Raw genomic sequence first — 11,904 nt, forward strand, 5'->3', positions numbered from 1 at the left:
AATTTTGTTTTGCTGTGAGCTTTTTCTATCTGCCGATACCGTTGACCTTGTTTGCACATGGCCAAATGCTGTGCTTGTTACCTGACGTTTTTCTCAAATCAATTATTTACCATCTGCCGTCTAAAAAGCAAAGGTACTTCCAGGTTCCGTTGGGAGACCCAGATGTTAAGAAACACAGAAAATTAAAAACTCGAGGGAATTTAATTCTTTTTTTCTCGAATTATGTCAACAGTACAGTATATCACAGATGAATGATTTGCTAGCTGATTTGGACTGATTTCAAAAAGGCTTTCAGGTATTTATGTCACAGGTGCAAGTTGCTTTGAACACAGTTGACTAACCAACAACAATTTTTCTAACCTATTTAATACGAGCAAGATGCATGAACAAGCGGGCATTCATTCATCGAAATATCATGTCCAAGTTTTTACAAGCGGTTTTATGTAGGAGACACAATCTGACATTGCTGAAGTATAGGCGTCGTTAAAAATCAGTAAAGACGTTAAAATAAAATATAGCGGTCTTTATGGCTGCCAGCAGACCTGTCAGATGTCATTTATGTTTTGCTACAGTGATCACTTTGGAAAAATTGTTAGCCATGAGGCAGGAAAAAAAAAGTTAGTAACGACTCGTCAGGGAATCGTAGACCGTGCGATGTGAGAGAAGGACGTGCAGTATTAAAAATAAGCAAATAAAATTCTAAAAAAGGATTTGAATCGATCAGATTGTTTGTTTTATTGAGAAATTTAAGGATGCAGATAAAAGTCACTGATGTTAATAAGCCAGGCTTGAAAACTAGCACCATTCCTTCTTTGCATCTAACATTAAAAAAAATGTAAAAGCCAACGGTTATGATTTATTGAAGCTTTGATTGTCCGCCATTTTGGTTATTTAGACAGCGCCATGAGGCGTCATGGGTGTGGTAAGTGCTACATTTATGGCCATGGTTGTGTTTGATGGACATAAACTTTAATCTGAGCCACTCGCCTCATTGCTTCCGGCACAATGGAAACACTCATCAATCCCGTAGCTGCGACTCGACGTTCCTCCGGAGATATTTCAACGCTGAGCTGCAGCTTATTTTAAAAAGCCAGTCGTGTAACTAATAAACGGCAAATGATGAAATAATAAAACATCTGAATGCGTAAAAGTTGTGGAACTATTTGAAGCGTATTGGTAATGTATCACATGAGATGTGATCCTTTAGGGTATTGATTATTTTGTCTCACCCCTGGTGTATCCATCTCTGTGTTAACACTCGAGGGGTGTCCGTGTAGGGGCTACTTTTAGATCACACTTCAGCACTTTTCCCTTGACACTTGCTCCCTCTCTCTCTCCGTCTGTCTGTCTGTCTTTCCACATGAGCGCCTCTCCCCGAGGTGACTCCAGCAGCATCAGACATGTCTCGTTGGAAAAGTGGAATCTCGCTTCCCACCGGGGGCCGAAGAGCCAACGCTTGCGTGAGTTGTTGCCTTGGCTGTCCGGCAACCCTCAGGTCGTAATGACTCACCCGAACACACAGCTGAATAAATCGCAGAGACAGACTATATAGCGCATTTATCGTAGAGGGAAAAGGCAAACAACTGCGCTGATTTGGGAGACTCAAGACTCTCATCTACGAAACTACGGACTCTGGGTGGAGCAACTTGCTGTCAAATCTAGATAGGCAAATGTTTTTCGTTGATGTCGTTGATAGTGGCATGATTATAGACTGAATAATCTGGTACAATCTTGACTAACCCGATATACTTCAAACTTATCTATGGTTTATGGTCACATTGCATTGGATAGATTCCTCGGAGGACTTCATTAATGACGCCATTTTGCCCCGCAAGGTAACTTGGAGTAAGGTTCCTTCTCAGTTGTGTGATCTTAAAACAACTCCTAAGGCAAAAAGTTCAAGATGCAGCCCGCTCGCGTTTCCCAGCACCTTAGTTGAGTGCATCGAAGCAGCAGCTCTGCTCCCAGCATCTCTAATGAGCTTCATGGTTGGTTGAGCCTCCCTTTTTCTCCAGCAATGCGTTGTACCTTTCCCAAGGAGACCGAACAATGAAACTGGCTCAAAAATAAGGAAACTACACCAGAAAAATGTTAAGTCACGAGGGCGCAGTCAAGGTTATGATTGAAAAACTGTTGACAAATCGTCTCGATGAAATCCGATGAATACAAATTCTAACTGGAAGTCTCACGATAAATGACTGGTATTGACAAAAGGTCAGTGACTTGATTTTTTTTATTTTTAATATATCAAATGTGCTCTGAAAATACATCTGCAAGAGTCCTGGGGTTTTGGCTGGCCTTTGAGAGAACACCCTGGGTCGTGGCATTGATTGATGAAATCTCTCTGAATGCTAATGTGACTTTAATCAGATTTGTCTCCATTCGTTGATTTCTCTCGCTCTCGCCATAAAATAATGTTAAAGAGCACCACCTTCACCTCAACCACTCAAACATTGAGGCCCGTTAAAATGTGAAGATATCGAAATGAAAACATTTTACTTATCAATAGGGAAAAAAAACTAATTTACAATACCCCAATATTGATTCTGTGGAATTGATTAATGATTGATGTTCACCTTCAAGGCAATTAACCAACACCAGAATTCTAAGCAATCAATTGATCAATTTCAATATTGTCAGCCATGAATGTGTATGCAATCTAAAACGGCTTGTGTAAACTGATGGAAAAAAAAAAAAAAAGCTTAACCACTTTAAGCCGGACATACTGTACTTTCATAATCGAGGTGATTAGTGAACAATGGCGGAATGAAAGAGAAAAAAAAAAAATAGGGGGGCGGGGTGAGACAACTAAGCCAAAAATAAGTTTGATGAAAATGGAATGAGCCAGCTGTTAAAGCATGTTTTGTCATGCACAAAGCGAAAAAGCATTAGACTTCAGCTCCTATTTTCACTGCTTGAAACAACCCAAATGAATATTACAGCTAACATTATGTAAGGGGATGGCATAATCCCGCTGATAGACGGACGGCAGGATGTTGACTGAGCGTGCTTTCTTGCTTTTCATGCCAATTCCTAATTTCCCATGCATTGGTGTATCAGTCGCTGCACAACTCGCTTGCCTTTCATCCCGTTGGCTTTTCTCTCCTCCCTGGGGGAATGTTTGTGTTTGAACCCTCAGGTATAGCCTGACACATTTGAATGTTCTGCAGAATAATGTATTCTCTTTATGCGCCTAACCTCTCTTAGGGAGTCTTACCCGAATTAGATTTGAAAGGTTTCAAGGTCACAAAGTAGGGATACAGATTTATTGAATGAAGCCTCACATCTTGATGGAAACATATCTCAAATAAGTGAACATGTCCTCACACTGAAACCTTAAAAGCTCCATTAGATGCTGACAGGTATGCCGCTATTGACTTGACAGCTCCGTCTTAAGAGAAACAACCCACTTGCCGCCATAACTTTTCAAGTTTGCACAGCAAAATAAGTGTATGAACCTTGTTAACTAGCGTTAACACAAAGTCGCACACCACCTGCCATAGCCTCAAGCTAAACCCAAAGAGCGAGTTCTGCTGTTCACTGAGCTGTCAGGCGCTTTCCTCCATCCAGCAGATGTGTGTGTGCTCAGCTGCCGTGGGTTTGCTTTGTAATTTGCGGCAAGAAAGTCAAACCCAAAGGAAAAAGAACTTGACGTTGATCGAACGGCGATTGTGTCGAGCCAAAAGTCACACAACAAGGTCTCTCTTTGTACATGATGTGTTCGCCTGGTTTTATCCGTCCATCTGACACCGAAGCCTTCTTCACCTCATCAACTGCACTGTCGTATCCAACTCGTGTTTTCCCCATGAGCCATTTTCTCTCCTTCATCCTTTTTACTCTTGTCCAAGTGGAGAAAAGGATCGAATAAATTGTAGGTTAACCAAAAGCAACTCAATCGATATCATGCTGGACACTGCTTCTAAGCTACATCAAGGTATGGCTGGTGATGATGTAGATGTACGTTGGATGAAAGGTCAAAGAGCTCCACAAAAACAAATAGAACTAAACAGACGTTAAATTGCATGTTATGTTGCATCTCGTCTTGCCACTGGAGCCGCTCAAGACATTTTGTTCCCTTGCCACATGACATCACTTAGAGAAGCTACGTGTTAGTTTGCGTTGCACGCTTCCCCAAAGCCGTTTCGCTAAGCGGACTGGCTGCGGAAGGCTTTTCGATGTAACACACCATGAATGCTCATTGATTTTATTTCTTGTCAAAACCTCAAACTGAATTATTGACAAGACCAAAGAGAGACTTCAGAGATATCTACGCTGGCCTTCAGACTCACCCCTTTCAAGTTGAAACTAGTTTAGATGGTAAGAATGGGCGAGGATGCTGTACGAGTAATGGTTGACAGTGTTCAGAGGAATATTTAAGAACTCCCTCTAGGTATGAGAATGTCTTGGATAGGAAGGATTTTTTTTTTTCAGTTCGTAGATGGGAGGTAGGGAACGTTTCCCATTCAAAAAGTCCAAGGGCCATTTGAAATCTGTGAGGAAATGCAATATGACAACTGAATAAATGTTTACTATTCTTATTGTTACACACATTATTGGCGGATCACTTACGCATGGATTTTTTTTTTTACCGATAGTAATGACACAAAGAACAGCATTCTAATTTTCACTCAAATTATGACTGAGCAATTGTAATTTATGCTGTTGAAAAGAAATCAAATCATAAAGGTTAAACGACATCAGGGGGTTGTGGCGTCTTTCCAGAAGAGAAGTGATTACCTTGTGTCTTTTTCGTAGCTTAAAATGCCGTAGGGAACAAATCCCAATTAAAAGATCCTTTATTCAAAAGGGGAACAACTCAAAGTATCCTGCATCCCTATTGATCTTTTGCTGCAAAGGATTGGCAAGGGTGACTTCTTATCTTGGCGAGCCAGACGCCTCTTGTTTACAAAACAACAACAATAACAAAAAGCAACGTCTACTACGAAAAACCTCAATAATGACTGAACTGCTGCCAGGCATGCACATATATTTTCACTGTCTTTAGGCCAAAAGCTTTCTTTAACTAATTGGATTGAACTATTAAAGTGGCTATGAATTCTCCCAAACATTATCCCTATTGTTTAATTAGATCATACCCAAAGTGCATCATGCTAGCTGCAGTATAAATATTCTCCTTTAAAGGGCCAATTAGAATAGCGTCAACAGCAGCACACTAAAACCTCACCATTTCCCGCAAAGCTATTGTTACGTAAGCTCAAGAACGAGCTACTTGGCAAAAAACAACGGCTGTACAGAGATGCTGCTATTTTGGAAACCTGTGAAAAGTTTCCCAAAGTTCTTCACTTGCAGAGTGTCAGTCGGAGACTTGTCTTTTATTTGTCAACGTCTTCAGAGTTTGACGGATGGAAGCACCGAACGATGCATCACTCGGCTTTAGTTCTCTGCGACTGCAGGGAAAGGTTCAAACGGCGGATCGACAAAGGAGCCTGATCGCGGAGTCATCGTTTCACGACCTATCGTGGACATCTCTGTGACTGGTGTCAGGGGACATGAGGCTGTGACAGCGCTGCCGCCAATTACAGAGGCCCTAAGCAGGTAACGAATAGGGCCATGCTCCTCAATGCTAATGAAAGCTTTAATTATTTCGGACAGAGTGTCGACTTTGACACCTTTGGAATTCCGAGGGGATCGACTGTAGGCTTTTATGCCAAGCCCTTGAGAAGTACAACATTTACAGACAGAGAAAAGAAGGATTGAGACAAGAACTGGATGAAGTCCAACGATTTTCCCTGAGGCTGCAATTCAATAATCCATTTTGGTGAATATTATTGTTTTGTCTAATGGTTTCAACATACTTGATACATTTGTCTACCACCATTTGATTTGATTATTTTGTCCATGGTTTTTCCCTGACATTTTGTGTCAGGTATCTGTCTGAATCGTTTCTGTAGCGCAATGTCACCTCTTAGTGAGTGTTGGGATGATGCCCGCAACTTTTGAGCCATGAAGGAACAGATATGCAACGCCGGGTTTATTTGAAGGTAGGCTAGTGAGGCGCTGACTTGTGGAATATAATGATTGATTGAAAGTGGGAACAATGATTCCAAGTTTTAATCCTTCAAAGAACTTAGTTCCAACTTTCAAAAGATGAATTCTTTCAGGTTGCTAAATAAGATACAATTCCATATTTGCAAAAAAGGTTGGACTTTAGTATTGTAGGCAAAGCATTCAAAGTATGAACTACATCTCCAACTGCAAGTCACTCACAATTCTTTCTCCCTGCTCATTGGAATTCAGCTCAAGGTCTAAAACATCACCACGACTCTCCATGGATTCAATTGCTTTTGGGTGTTTAAAATAAGATGATTGTTTTAATAGCTCAGTGTGATGGAATGCTCATGATTTAAACCCATCATCGCTTGTCCATTTCAATAACAAATTGCCCCACTTGTAATATCTGCTGAAAGCGTAAAGCTCATAGGGGAAAACCACGGGGAGCCGCCTGCTGTGTAATCCTGCCAGAGAAGGCAATTTATCAGGTGATATTGCCTCTGTGTATGGTGGGGGTCCCTAAGCCCCTCTCCAGCAAAGCACTATTGGGGTTGAACCAGCCGCAGAGTGCGGGGGAGGTCTTCTCCCTGATCTGTGGTCCGGCACAATCAATCTTCGCAGAGATCCCAGAGCTTGGATGAGCACAGCAACATGGAGAGTCTAATGAAGGTCTCTCGGAGCAAAGCAACATGTTTATCTCCGTCACTGCGTGTCAGTTTAATGATTGTTTAGCGGATTGAGAACTTGGTACCTCTTCACCTCCTTTACACATCTGGGAATAGTCGTTTACTACTTCTTTTGATTTTCTGCTCTACGCTGTGTGAATGCCTGCTTTGACCACATTAGGTCATTTGGATTTTGATACTTAGCATGATGCTATCAACATCTGCTCACATGTCTAAAAGTGTCCATGAATACGCCTCAATGAATAGTAATGAGATAATTGAGCTTTGTGTGTCATGGTGACGTTAAAAAAAACGTTTTGGTATGTTTATTCCTTCATAAAATAAGAGCATAAAAGATTAAGAGGCATGCTGCTTGTGATGTGGAAATATCTGCACGGTAGCAGTTTGTTGATTGCTTTCTTGTAATTGGCGCAGAGTGCTGATGATGCCGCGAATACAGGCGTCGTTAGAAGCATCTCGTATCTCGATTGCAAAGTGTCGGGACGGAATGTACTTCCATTAAATGTCTCTCAGGTTCACCTGTTTTGTTTTGGCCAAGTTCACTTCATTATTGAAAGCACTTTACCCTGATGAGATGTTTTTTGGGGGTGTTATGACTTGTAGACTGTTAAGCTCCAGGTAAGATAGATAAGGAATGCGCCGGAAAAAGACAGTTTCCCAAGTTTTGAGGTTTTATTTGAACTCTACCATAGATTCAATTGAAAGTGTGTCTCTTTTTTTCTCTGCCTTGTCATCCTCACTTCCAAGAGCCATATGACACGTACGCCGAGGTGAAATGTGAACATTTTTAAAACCTTCAACTCATTCCTTCTAGTGCCCAAAGGTGTTCTATCACAATGACACATGGAAATAAGGTCATGTATTCTCTGCGGGACAATCCTTATCCAAAGTTCTATGACTTCTCCTTGGAAGTCCCAAAGACTATCATGAACGTGATGGGTGGACCAATTGGGGCCACTGCACCACGACAAAAGGAATATTGAGCTCAAAGAAAAATGGAGTGATCTTAGATTGGGAACCGTGCATCCAGTTTCACATGAATGGATAATCGCTGAAGTCGAGCCTTTGTCAGAATCCTCCAGAACGTGTAAAACTTCAAGTCCAACAAAGTGGCGGGGCTTTGAATTTTTGAAAAAGCCACACGGCACATCTATCAAACAATTTACATAAGTCGTGCGTGAGGGGTTCAAATTGTGAACTTAACCCTGCTGTACGCTTATCGTCAAGATCTGAAATATTCATGGCGAATCCATTTAGAAACAGAACGGTCCGATTCCTGCGTCTGGCCGGGCCGTGTTAGGTCTCATGTTTGCTGCAGCGGCTTTAAGTCGCTCTGGCATCGGCCCCCGGGACTATGCCACACACGGTCTAGCTCAAAGGCCACAAACAGGTGAGGAGACTTCATTTGACTCTGGCCACGGGCTCCAGTCCGCCAACCGACGTGTACGCGAGCACCGCAAGCATGTTGATGTCGTACATAAATATTCTCAACGTGCACATGCGATCGCCTGAAATGAATCATGGCCCAGCGTGAAAAGGACAAATAGTCCTTCAGGTGTGTGTCCGCCACGGTCATAAATGCAAAAGTGTCTCCAGCTTCACTTTAAATCTCATCAAATCAATTCAAGCACATTTCAACAGAGGTAACCACTGTAATTTTCTCGAGTGCTACAGACATGACTTGCTGACTTCTTTTGAGTTAATGGAGTCACCAAAAGAGCAGCATGATGCATAGTTGGTTCATTGACAAAACAAGTACAAACCGCCCTTACTGAGTCTTTGTTGCAGGCAGCAAGTGAATCCCGCGATTAAAATGCAATCAATTAACCAATTAAGAGTTTATCTCAGCTTCAGCAGCCTGACAAAAGTCACACACCTACAAACACATGACACACACATACACACGTTGCTGCTAAGTCTAGAAGTGCTGATGCAACATACTTTCCTGGATCCAATCAATGCATCTTCGAACTAATGGAAATGGGCTCCTGATAGCAATCTACCGGGCTCCTCACTTGAGCAATTTATACTTTAACATGCTATTACATGCTTCCTCCTGTGATAGCAGCACTTTACCATTCATTATAGATTCCCGTAGTAATTCCTCCCCTCCAATGACCTCGTCCTTCACAGAATAAGTCAACTTTATAAGCTCAAGCTAACATTTTTGGGCTGACAGTTCTTACGATTTCAATTTAACATGACAACATTAGCTTTTATCAAATGCCTCCATCGATTACCAGGACAGTCAAAATAGGCAATTAAAGTAAACCAAGTTCATTTTGACAAAAAAACGTGCTCCACTGACCTTATGATGAAGCTCACTGTCGATAGTTGATGAGAGAAGGGATTTTCAAAGTGTGAGGGGAGCTTCGGAACCTAGCACAAGCAGGAGAGAAAATATAGAAAAAAATTAGTCTGAGCCGGACAAAACCAATTGATTTTATGTTCCAATGGTAAGAAAGAAAACAGGAATCCGGGGGAAAAACTCCAATAGACCCACGCAAATCAATTTGGTGTTAAGAAGTAGGGGGCTGAGTGTCTTTTTTTTAAGCCATACTTTATTTACACAGGCAACTCTCGATCTTTTATGAACTGTCATGCTGCCGCCGCTCTCACCACGAGCTGCTTCGATGGCATTTTGGAAAAAAAAAAAAATCAACTGTATAGTTACAAAGCACCAGACATGTGAGAAAAGACACCGCAAAGGCCTGCATTTGAAGATAGTGCACATGACGCCTTTCAAATCCTCTGCTGGTTTGTATGCAAAACATTCAAGACAAGTCGAACATTTTCCAAGGAGCAAAATAAACGCTGGGGAGCTGTGAGGCCCATTCGCCTCTAAAGACAAAAAGTGGACCGGGGAAGAGCGATGGGAGGAGAGGAAGCCGACAGCCTGGAAATAAATGACTCGACTTCAAAACACCTCACATCTCGCGTCTCCCCGCAGACTCTCCACCAACAAAACAAGCAAGCAGTGGAACAAAAACACTGTCGACGCTGTTCATTAACAGCTCGCCGATGCTTTTACGGCCCCCTCCTCTTCAAAGCGGTGGCGAGGAGAGAGAAAATAAGCCTTTTATCAGGGGAGGGGGATGACATCCATTAGTTACAATTTGGGGTAACAAGCTAGCCGGTGTTGCAAACCCTTCTACCAAGACAGACCTTACAGTATAATGAAATGCTGACTCAAGACAGGAGGGCCAATTAGTGCAACGCTCAAGTCACCAACAAGCCCACCAAAATGGCAACTATTTCAAATCAATGCAACTTTGAAGTAAGCAGAGAATAATGAGAATGTTTGGAGGGTGTAGAGTATTTATTCAACTGTGGGGGTGAGCTTGTTATTTGTTCATTTGCAGGAAAATATTATTGTCCAAATGGGTTCAGCTTTTTCACGTTTGAAGGGTCTTATTACAATTACGGTCCCTAGCTTTTGTTTCCTGACGGGAAAAGGGAGAAAAGCAAACATCTACTGCCAATATTTGGGAAAATGTGACAGGTAAGTTGTGCTGCAAGACTTCCCCACTGATGATACATGTTGCAGGTGGGGGAGCCTTTTCCAGATGGTTAGAGACACAGGTGGTCAAAAAATTAGGGACGGGCCGAGCCGCACGGGCGCACTTGGGAAGAACGACAGCAACGTCGTCTTCGCCTCTCTTCACTTCATCGGCACAAGGTGACCTCGGAAAAATTGACAGCATCGAGCAGATGCTGGCGAGCGGGGAATTTGCTGGGTGCAGTTGTCAAGGTTACGATAATGTTAACAAGTGTGGCTATTAAAATGAATACAGGGAGTTGAAGACATTTTGTGCTTTTAGCTCCGTTCATTTCATGTATATATATATTTTTTGTGCAACCGTTCTGCATCTATTGTTGACATGTGAACGGATTAAATGATCTTAAAGCAAGGTCACTTAAAAAAATGACTTTCAAGCATTTGAGCCATTTCCACTTCAAAAGGGTTGATGTATGCAGCAAATCTTGAGCAAATTGTTCTGATTTCCTCTTGAGCCTTTTTTGGCTTTCTCCTAATTCAGTGCTTACGATGTGAGTAAATATTTCTGTCAAATTCTGCTCTGCAGGTTATTTTAAGTGTTGCTACTTTTTTTTTTTTTTCAAATCTTGTTAGCTGTGTGAGACTTTTAAGATACCATCATCTCCTAATCGTCCTTTTAAGAAGCTTATCTGGAGCTTAAAATCTGATCTTGTGTCATTCCATTTTTGATGGGTAAATAATTACAACCACTTATCATCATCAAAGAAGTAACTTACACGCAAATCATCACATCGACCGATGTGTTATTCCGGCTTTTCGGCAAATTAAAATATTTCAGGTGCATAGATCTTTTTAATATACTTTCTGGTTTTGACAGACAGGCGGCGGTGATGTGGTTTTGGCTAATTGGCTGTTTCGGAAAAAAAAATGAGGATGAAAGATGGCATTCACTGAAAAGAAAAGAGATCTTGTCATATTGTTTCCAAAATAGAGCCTTAAGCTGCATGTTTGCTGCGTAGACAACATAGATTCCCTGTCAGGGATCATCCCGGCTCAAATCTATACTGCTTACCGTGTATTTGTTTGCACGGGAAGGATAACGCTCGCCTCTAATAGCCAAACTCTCCCGCAACAAAAAGCAAATCACTTTTAAAATCACATTTTTCCAACCAGTGCCTATTTACTCCAGCGGCTATATATGATTCTAATAGGTGGTATTTGTTTGAATGATTTGCTATGAAGGCTTGTATCTTTTCCGTGGATTTCTAAGGATAATCCGGCATTGAACTCGTGGATGCATTCTGAACCCGAGAAGGCTGTCAAGTTGTCAGGTAACGGCAATGGAAATAAGTTGATGCGATGTGCGAGCGAGGAAAATCACAGCAAACCACTGAATAAATTGCCGGGTTCCACTTTTAGAGCATTTAGATGTTGAAGTGTTTACGTTTGGCCACACAGTCAGTTTCTCATCTGAAAAGAACTTGGGGAAGACTTTTGGGAGGCAAATATCAAGCAGAGAAAAAAAAATAATTACATTTACATTTTAAGATCTACTCTCATCTGTTTTCAAAAATGCCAATACTTGAAGGTCAGATGCTCACTCCTGGAAAGTACAGCTGATTGCACATTTTCAAAAATTATATATATGGTGGTGAAGCCTTTCTAGGACATTTTATTCAAAGTTGCAGATGCGCACTTATAAAAAGA

This window comes from Syngnathus scovelli, chromosome 15, assembly GCF_024217435.2.
Source record: "Syngnathus scovelli strain Florida chromosome 15, RoL_Ssco_1.2, whole genome shotgun sequence".
Classification (NCBI taxonomy): Eukaryota; Metazoa; Chordata; class Actinopteri; order Syngnathiformes; family Syngnathidae; genus Syngnathus; species Syngnathus scovelli.